We start from the raw sequence: 7,369 nt of genomic DNA on the forward strand, positions 1-7,369 counted from the left end.
CCTCCCTGGCTAACCAAGAAAGGAGCATCTTTCCAATTGCCAAGCTCGGCATCTTAGCCACTGAATTCCGCATAAACATTACTAGGACCTTCACGAATTTCCATCACATTGTTCTTAACAAATTGCTTTTGGGTTCCCTTTGCTGGCTCGTTCTTAAGATCAACCTCTGATAGCACTAAAAACTTTGCATCGCATGGACCTTCAAGGATCTCAGAAGAATTCTCATATTCCCTTTCAAAACAAATCATACTCACCATATGCATCTCACTATGAACAGGCGATAGGCTTTGGCTAGTGTCTGCCGCATATGGATTTTGCACGACAATGTCACCTGCATCAATAAGCTTCTGAATTGCTTTCTTCAGATTCCAACACTTCTCTATGTCATGCCCCGGGGCATCTGAGCAATATCCGCACCTTTAAGAAAAATCAAACTTCTTTGACAGAGGGTTTGACATTTTTATATGAATCGGCTTCAACATGTCCAATTGCTTCAACTTTTGGAACAAACTGGCATATGACACTCTCAATGGGGTGAAAGCCTTTTCTTTTTTTAGCAACCTCTCATTTTTAAATGCTTGATTGGGATGGAAACCTGATCCAGAGGGTTTTCGATAGGCTCGTGGCGGTGGATAGGCATTTTGCGGAGCTGGGTACTGGGAGAGTGATGTACGACTTTGAGAGTTCTGTGGGGAGAAGTAGCATTGGGGAGGATTACAAGAATATCCACGAGGTCGACATTGAGGCTGAAAGCATTTAGCAAGAATGACCACTAGACCCTATCGTCGGCGGGGCTCACCAACATATTTTCTATCAATGGGAAGACTATCCCGAGCAATTTGTTCGTTCCATCTAAGCCAAAAATCCCTAAAACTTTTCTTGGGTTTCTTTTCCATTTGAGATAGGGAGGAGCAGTCTGGGACAACACCTGATCTGTATTGAAAGTATCGAACAAAATCTTGAGCCATGTCACCCAATGTAGGCCACTTACCAACATCTTGACGATTATGCCATTCCAAAGCTGCCCAGTCAGGCTCTCACTGAAGTACGCCATCAACAAATCATCTTTCTCGCCAACACTTCTCATTTTACTGCAATAATCCCTAAAATGGGCTACCGGATCCCCACACCCATCACATAAGTTAAACTTTGGCACTTTAAACCCCACAGTCAGACGAACGTCGGGGGACATAGACAATTCTTTGTAGGACATGCTGCCCTGATCTTCCCTTCCTTGTTTGTTCTTCGAGGATTGTTCTATGCCTTTCAGCCTCCTGGGTATCCCTTCTTTCCTTCCTCTTCCTACGAACCTTTCATTTTCAACATGCAACTTATCCTGAGGGCTCTGTTTGTATGAGTTGGGAACTTTGTGGGCAACCTCTGAGGGGTAATATCGGGCATCGTGAGCTTTGAATGGGTGCACATTGTTGGGGATGGTGGAAAAGACAAGAGGGAAATTTTTAGGAAAGGTAATTGGAAGATGTGTGACGGAGCTACTAGGGTGGTTGGGAAAGCCATGGTAAGCGGGTGAATCTGGAGAGTATGGGGGATCATCTGGCACTATGACCGGTGTTTGGGTAAGGGTAGCATTTAGGAAGCTAGGTGGTGGCGGGGGTGGTGCCCTCCCAGTCATCCAGGCCTGATACATGTCCGCCATGTGTTGTCTTAACATCCTCACCTCTTTAACCAACCCCTTATCCTGTTCAACCAACTGCTTTTGGGCACCGGTATCAACCAACTCAGTTCTGTTGTTGTTTGCCATTGCCTTTTGACTTTGTGTTGTGGAGAAGAGTTACCACTTTAAAAACCACAAACCAACCACCCTTCTGCTATGAATATAACAAAATGAAACCATCACGTTAGCGTTAGGGCATTTAACATAAGATAATCTCACTTCATGTGCAATGCACCTAGCCACAGTTATCGGTTCTAAAATGACTTCGAGGGTACAAAGGTCAGTTGGCATCATCCCAATTCGTTCATTTTAGCCTCTCTTTTCTTTGTTTTTCTAGCACTTCTTAGCTCGTTCATTTTCCTTCCCCTTTTTCTTTCTGATTATCGCTCTTTTTCTTCCTTCTCATTTCTCACATCCCATTACTTCACCTTTTTTTTCTTTCTCTTTTTTCGTTTCCCTTTTCCTTTCTTTTAACAGTAAAAAAAAGTGATTCGATCGAACCCTATGTAGGTTGCCTACGTATCATGACCCCGCATGAATCGGATTTTTGCGTAGTTCTGGAAGATCAGGAATAAAGGAAACAAATTGACGTTCTCTTTTTCATTTTCTTTTTACCTTAGTGACTACTCTGATGAGAACAGAGAAATAAAGAAGCAAATCCCCTTTTTTCGAATTTTTCTTCTTTTTGAAACAAATACTCTGCGGGAATTATTAAGGAACAAACCCTAGAGGAGACATTTTTTTTTGTTTTTTAGGAAGGAAATCTAGATATTAAACCATAGAAAAATATTTTGAACTTGCATTTGATATCCCTGAAGAAGGATTTCACAGCGAGAAAAGATAAAAGATATTTCTGGATTTCAGTTTTTGATTACCTAAAGGGGAAACTCTAATGATAAATAAAAGATAAAATATATTTTTTCTATGTACAACATCCTAAAGTTCTAATGAAAATAAAAAGAAATTTTTTTCATTTTTCACTAATTTCCCAAAGAAACACCTCAAAAGAAAAATCTTTTTGGATTTTGGAATTAACACCTTAAAGAAGCTTTTAAAGAAGTACTAAAATAAAATTCTCTCTTTTTTTTTTGAATTTTGGTCCTAATATACTAAAGGGAACATAAAAATGATTCATTTTAGGTCCTAGATATTAATTGCCTAAAGGAAAAACAACCTCAAAAATTTTCTTTTTTTTTCATTTCTAGAATTAGTATTCTAAAGAAAATTTATAACGGAAATAAAAAATGCAACATCTCTTTTTTTGGATTTTTGGGTTACAACATATTTTCACATATAAAGCAGAAAATACAATAACAAAATACTTGACATTACTGTATAAAACTAGAAAGTAAAAGACGACATAAAAAACATAAAAATAAAATAAAAATAACAAATATAAAAATCTCCTTAAGCAACTCCTGAATGCAATCCGGACCGGATGGTCACGGGGTTTCTATCATGCTCAAACTTCGGTAAATAAATCCACACCTGTATAAGAAAACCTAAATCAACACTATGTGAGACAATAACATTCCCTAAGACACATGCAAGACATGATTAAGGCTATTTTTGTAAAATGGCTTATTTGGCTAAAAGGTGGCTAGAAGTGCAAAATTTGGCTAAGACCCTGCAAAGCCAAGAACCTAAGATTTACTAGGAAGACCGGACCCTATGTGGGTTGCCTACGTATCACGCCCCGAAAGACGAGAATCCGGTATACGTAGTTCGGGCAGATTGGATACGGGCGAGAATAATAAAAACAACTGACATAAAGAAAACACATTTTTTCCTTTTTTTTTCCGAACAATGATGAAACATATAAAATCTTTTTGGATTTTTTTTTTGATTTTTTTTTTTTTTTTGAAAAATGATAAAAAGTGCAAAATCTTTTCAATTTTCAAGCTCTTCTCTTTTTTTTTAAAACAAAAATGTAACAGAAAACATAATTAGGCCCCGCTCGCTTTATCCTCACACTTCACCCTCTCTTTTTCCCTTTCTTCTTTTTTTTCATTTTTTTTATTTTTTCACTTGCCCTCAATTATCATTGGTCCGCCAAATGACCCTTTTACCCTTGAATAAATGCAACATGTAGCACATAGGATGCATCAAGATGGTCTTTTCATTTCAGGTGCACCTGTCCTAGACAGACCCAACCCCTGTGTTGAGTCTCCAAAGTCAAAATGCACATGATGCAAACAAACGTTCCTACTAGGGATCTGGCATGAGGCTGTGTTTTTCTAGGTTTAAATCCTGCGGTTTTGGTCTAGACTTGGGGTACCCGAGCGGACAACTGGGGCCTAGGAGAGGGCGATGTACCGGGAGCACTGAAGTCTACCCGGCCTTGTCGCTTGCCCAGCCTCGTTCTATTTGGTATAATTTCTACAGAAAAAGTGGGCTACGCAAACGTATGCACCATTTTCAGAAGACTCAGATGGGTGGCGTAAGAAGATAGTTATATACAATTCCAACAATATCAAAGCGGTAAATAGATAGCAATTAGCATAAAGGTTCACAGAATACAGTATTATGAACAATAAATAAAGCCAAGTAAAAATCATGAAACAAGCTCGTATTCTTGAACTATGAACCAGAGATTCTGGGTTCGCTCCCCAGCAGAGTCGCCAGAGCCCGTCACACCTCCTTTTTACCTTACACCCCGTAAAGAGTATAAATATAAGGGAGTTTTTCCAATTAAAGGACGATCAAAATGGGATTATATTAAGAAATTCAGAGTCACCACTTGGGAGATTTATGGTGTCCCAAGTCACCGGTTGAATCCCGAATCGAGGAAAATATTGACTCTGTTTAACAGTCCGCGAACCAGAAATCCAGGTAAGGAATTCTGTTAACCCGAGAGAAGGTGTTAGGCACTCTCGAGTTCCGTAGTTCTAACACGGTCACTTAGCAATTTATACTTGGCTTAATTTGTTTAAATATTCATTTTTAGGACCTATGTGCATTTATCTATTAACCGCTTTTAAATCACTTGATTATTCGTAATTAAAGAATTGAGTTACGCGTACGTATACTCTTTTCTTTTGGCGCGTCAAAAATCATGTCACGCGAACGTGTCCATAATTAATAACGCTTTGTTTATTTACTTAAGAAAATTTGGTCGAAGTTGCGCGAACGCATACCTCGATTTATTTTTAAAATAATCGTAATTATGTCACGCGAACGTGTACACAATCATAATAATAGATTAGGTTGCGCCTAAAGTAACTACAAGGTTCATTAGATGTGTAGTTCCTAATTCGGTGGTTTTGAGCAAAGGGCTCGAGATTATGGAGTACCTTTACTAAGTTTCAGGCTCATTCCCTCTTAAGCTCCTAGTTTCATGTATTTGACCAAGCCCAATTCCTAAAGGATGTGAACAAGTTTAAACACTAGCAGGCTTTGATTTTCCCCACTCCCCGACTTAACAATCATTCACGCGAATACGGAAAATTCTAACAAAACAAATACTCCGAATAAGCATCGAGGCACTTGAGGTAAGAAAAGACATACCAAACAGGATAAACAAATACCAAAGGCATACATGAGAAAAAAAAACTATTTTACAACATAGTAGTCAAAAAAGGACAAACGCCTAACCAAAACTGATTTGAGAACCATTAATGGGCCATTGGACTTGTGAAGGAGTCGACTGATCAACTAAAATGAGAGTAATCCGGAATTAGCGAAACCAACGCAAACTATAATAGACATAAGGAAGAATTTGACCTCTCATTTTTCAATTTCAAGATCCGCTTCTCCCAGGTTAAACTTCTTCCTTTTTACCGGATAAGCTACGAAACTTTTAATGATATGATTCAAGGTTGCGTTGAAATAACAATTATTCGCTGTCACGTTAAAGCACTTAACCAAATAATAAGACTAAACCAACAAATGAAAACAAACCAACATAACATGTTATACCAAATTAATCGATATCCTTCACCAAACTAAAATAATGAGATGAAACAACATTATGGTTTTGAGGAATGCACCTCTACTGCAGCACACTTTTTGAAAGAAGGATCAAGAAAAGAGCACCCGACAAGCCTTTACGAGCAAATGAACCAGTGACCGGAAACTTGACGCGACAACCTCGAACAGGCTTTGACCAAAGATCAACAGAAATGATCGTCGATACTCAATCAGAAAACTCGGGATTCATAGGAACCACGACAACGTTCAACGACGGGCCTCGTCATGAACTCGAATCGCTCAAGCAAACTCCGTTCATGGAGAAGCAAAAATATAACACTAGGAAGATAAAACAGAAAGTTTTATGTGCTTTGTTCTGTAGTTATCTTATGAGTTTTACATCAGGGAAATCTCAAAGTATGTGTGTTCTTGTGAGTATGTAGATATCCAATGGAGATGGAGGGTCTTTGTGTTAGGGATCTTGTTTTTGGTTGAAGTTCAAGCCATGGAAGGAGGGGACAGGGTTTTTCGTTGGTTTAGTTGAAGGTGGAAGCGCTGCTTCAACCTGACAAGTGGAAAACGAAGACCAGTGGGGGTGTCGAAGAAGACGATGAAGAGGGGGGTGGGGCTCTTGAAAGGCTGCGCTGATCTTCAACTTTTTTTGTTCCGTTTTCATGCGCAGCTTTGCATTTTTTAGCCCTCTGTGTTCTCTTCTTGCTGGTTAGACGAAGTACAGGAGGGGACGTTTTGGAGGTAGGGTTATTTGGAGAAGATGACTCACGGGGGGGAGGGGGGTCAGTTTTCTCTGGTATTCTTCCGAAGAAGATCATGCGCAGCCCTTTAGCTGTTGCTTCTTTTCGTTCCCTTTCGCCCTTCCTCCTTTATTTTTGTTTTTTTCTTTTATTTATATAGTCTAGGTTTAGGTAGGGTTTTAGGTTAAGGGGTATGGGCCTAGGAATTATGGGCTTGGCAATGATGGGTTAGGTCCAAAATTAGGCCTAAAGATGGGTTGCTCGAGCAAGCTCTATTCTTTCGCTGCGAACGAGATTAAAAATACGGGCCCATTTGTTAATTATTCCTTCTATTCAAATAATTATTAAAATAAAACTAACCAATAAAACAAATCTATTTTTGGTATTTTCAAATATCATATTAAAATAAAAATACGATACTATTGTTGTATATATTTTTTTTTTAAGATTTTTTTTCCCTAGATTAAAAATGACTACAAAACATTAATGAACTTATTTTTGTGATTTTTTTTATTTTCTTGTAATAAAATAAAGTAAAAGAGTCAACATTGATTAAAATAGTTATATTAGGCCTAAATTAAATATTTTGCACTAAAATATGAAAAAATCTTGGGGAGGGTCAAAAATCACATGTCTACAATATGATTAGGATCGAGTTGCACGCTGCAACAGTATTATATGATTGGGATCGGGTTGCACACCGCAACAAGAAAAAATAAAAGTGAATATTGATTCTTATGGTGAGGACGAGAGTAAAAGCACGAAGGGTGATGTCGTACATTTGTTACTGTTTTCCTTATTCTTGCTGATATGAAATTATGGTCTTTGTTATGCTTCTCTGCTGAAATTCTGTTAATGCTTGATATTCCCCGCAACATGTTCCCCTTTCACATCTTTAATTGCTAGTTTCTGTTATCATTATTTGTCGTATATGATTTAACCGCACATGTTTATTTGGTAATCTTGTCCTAGCCTCATCACTACTTTGCCGAGGTTAGGCTCGACACTTACCAGCACATGAAGTCGGTTGTGC

At 38.4% G+C, this 7,369-nt stretch overlaps 1 long non-coding RNA gene across 1 annotated transcript; it reads right to left on the reverse strand.

Annotated features, from left to right (window-relative positions):
* Positions 1–2,847: 2,847 nt before the first annotated feature.
* LOC142175446 (uncharacterized) lies at positions 2,848–6,436 on the reverse strand. The gene is made up of 2 exons (XR_012704502.1): positions 5,665–6,436; positions 2,848–3,163 (listed from the first exon to the last, which is right to left on the reverse strand). It is a non-coding gene; the product is annotated as an uncharacterized LOC142175446 (long non-coding RNA).
* Between the last annotated feature and the right edge of the window lie 933 nt (positions 6,437–7,369).

The sequence above is a fragment of the Nicotiana tabacum genome, chromosome 21 (genome assembly GCF_000715075.1).
Source record: "Nicotiana tabacum cultivar K326 chromosome 21, ASM71507v2, whole genome shotgun sequence".
NCBI classification, from domain to species: domain Eukaryota; kingdom Viridiplantae; phylum Streptophyta; class Magnoliopsida; order Solanales; family Solanaceae; genus Nicotiana; species Nicotiana tabacum.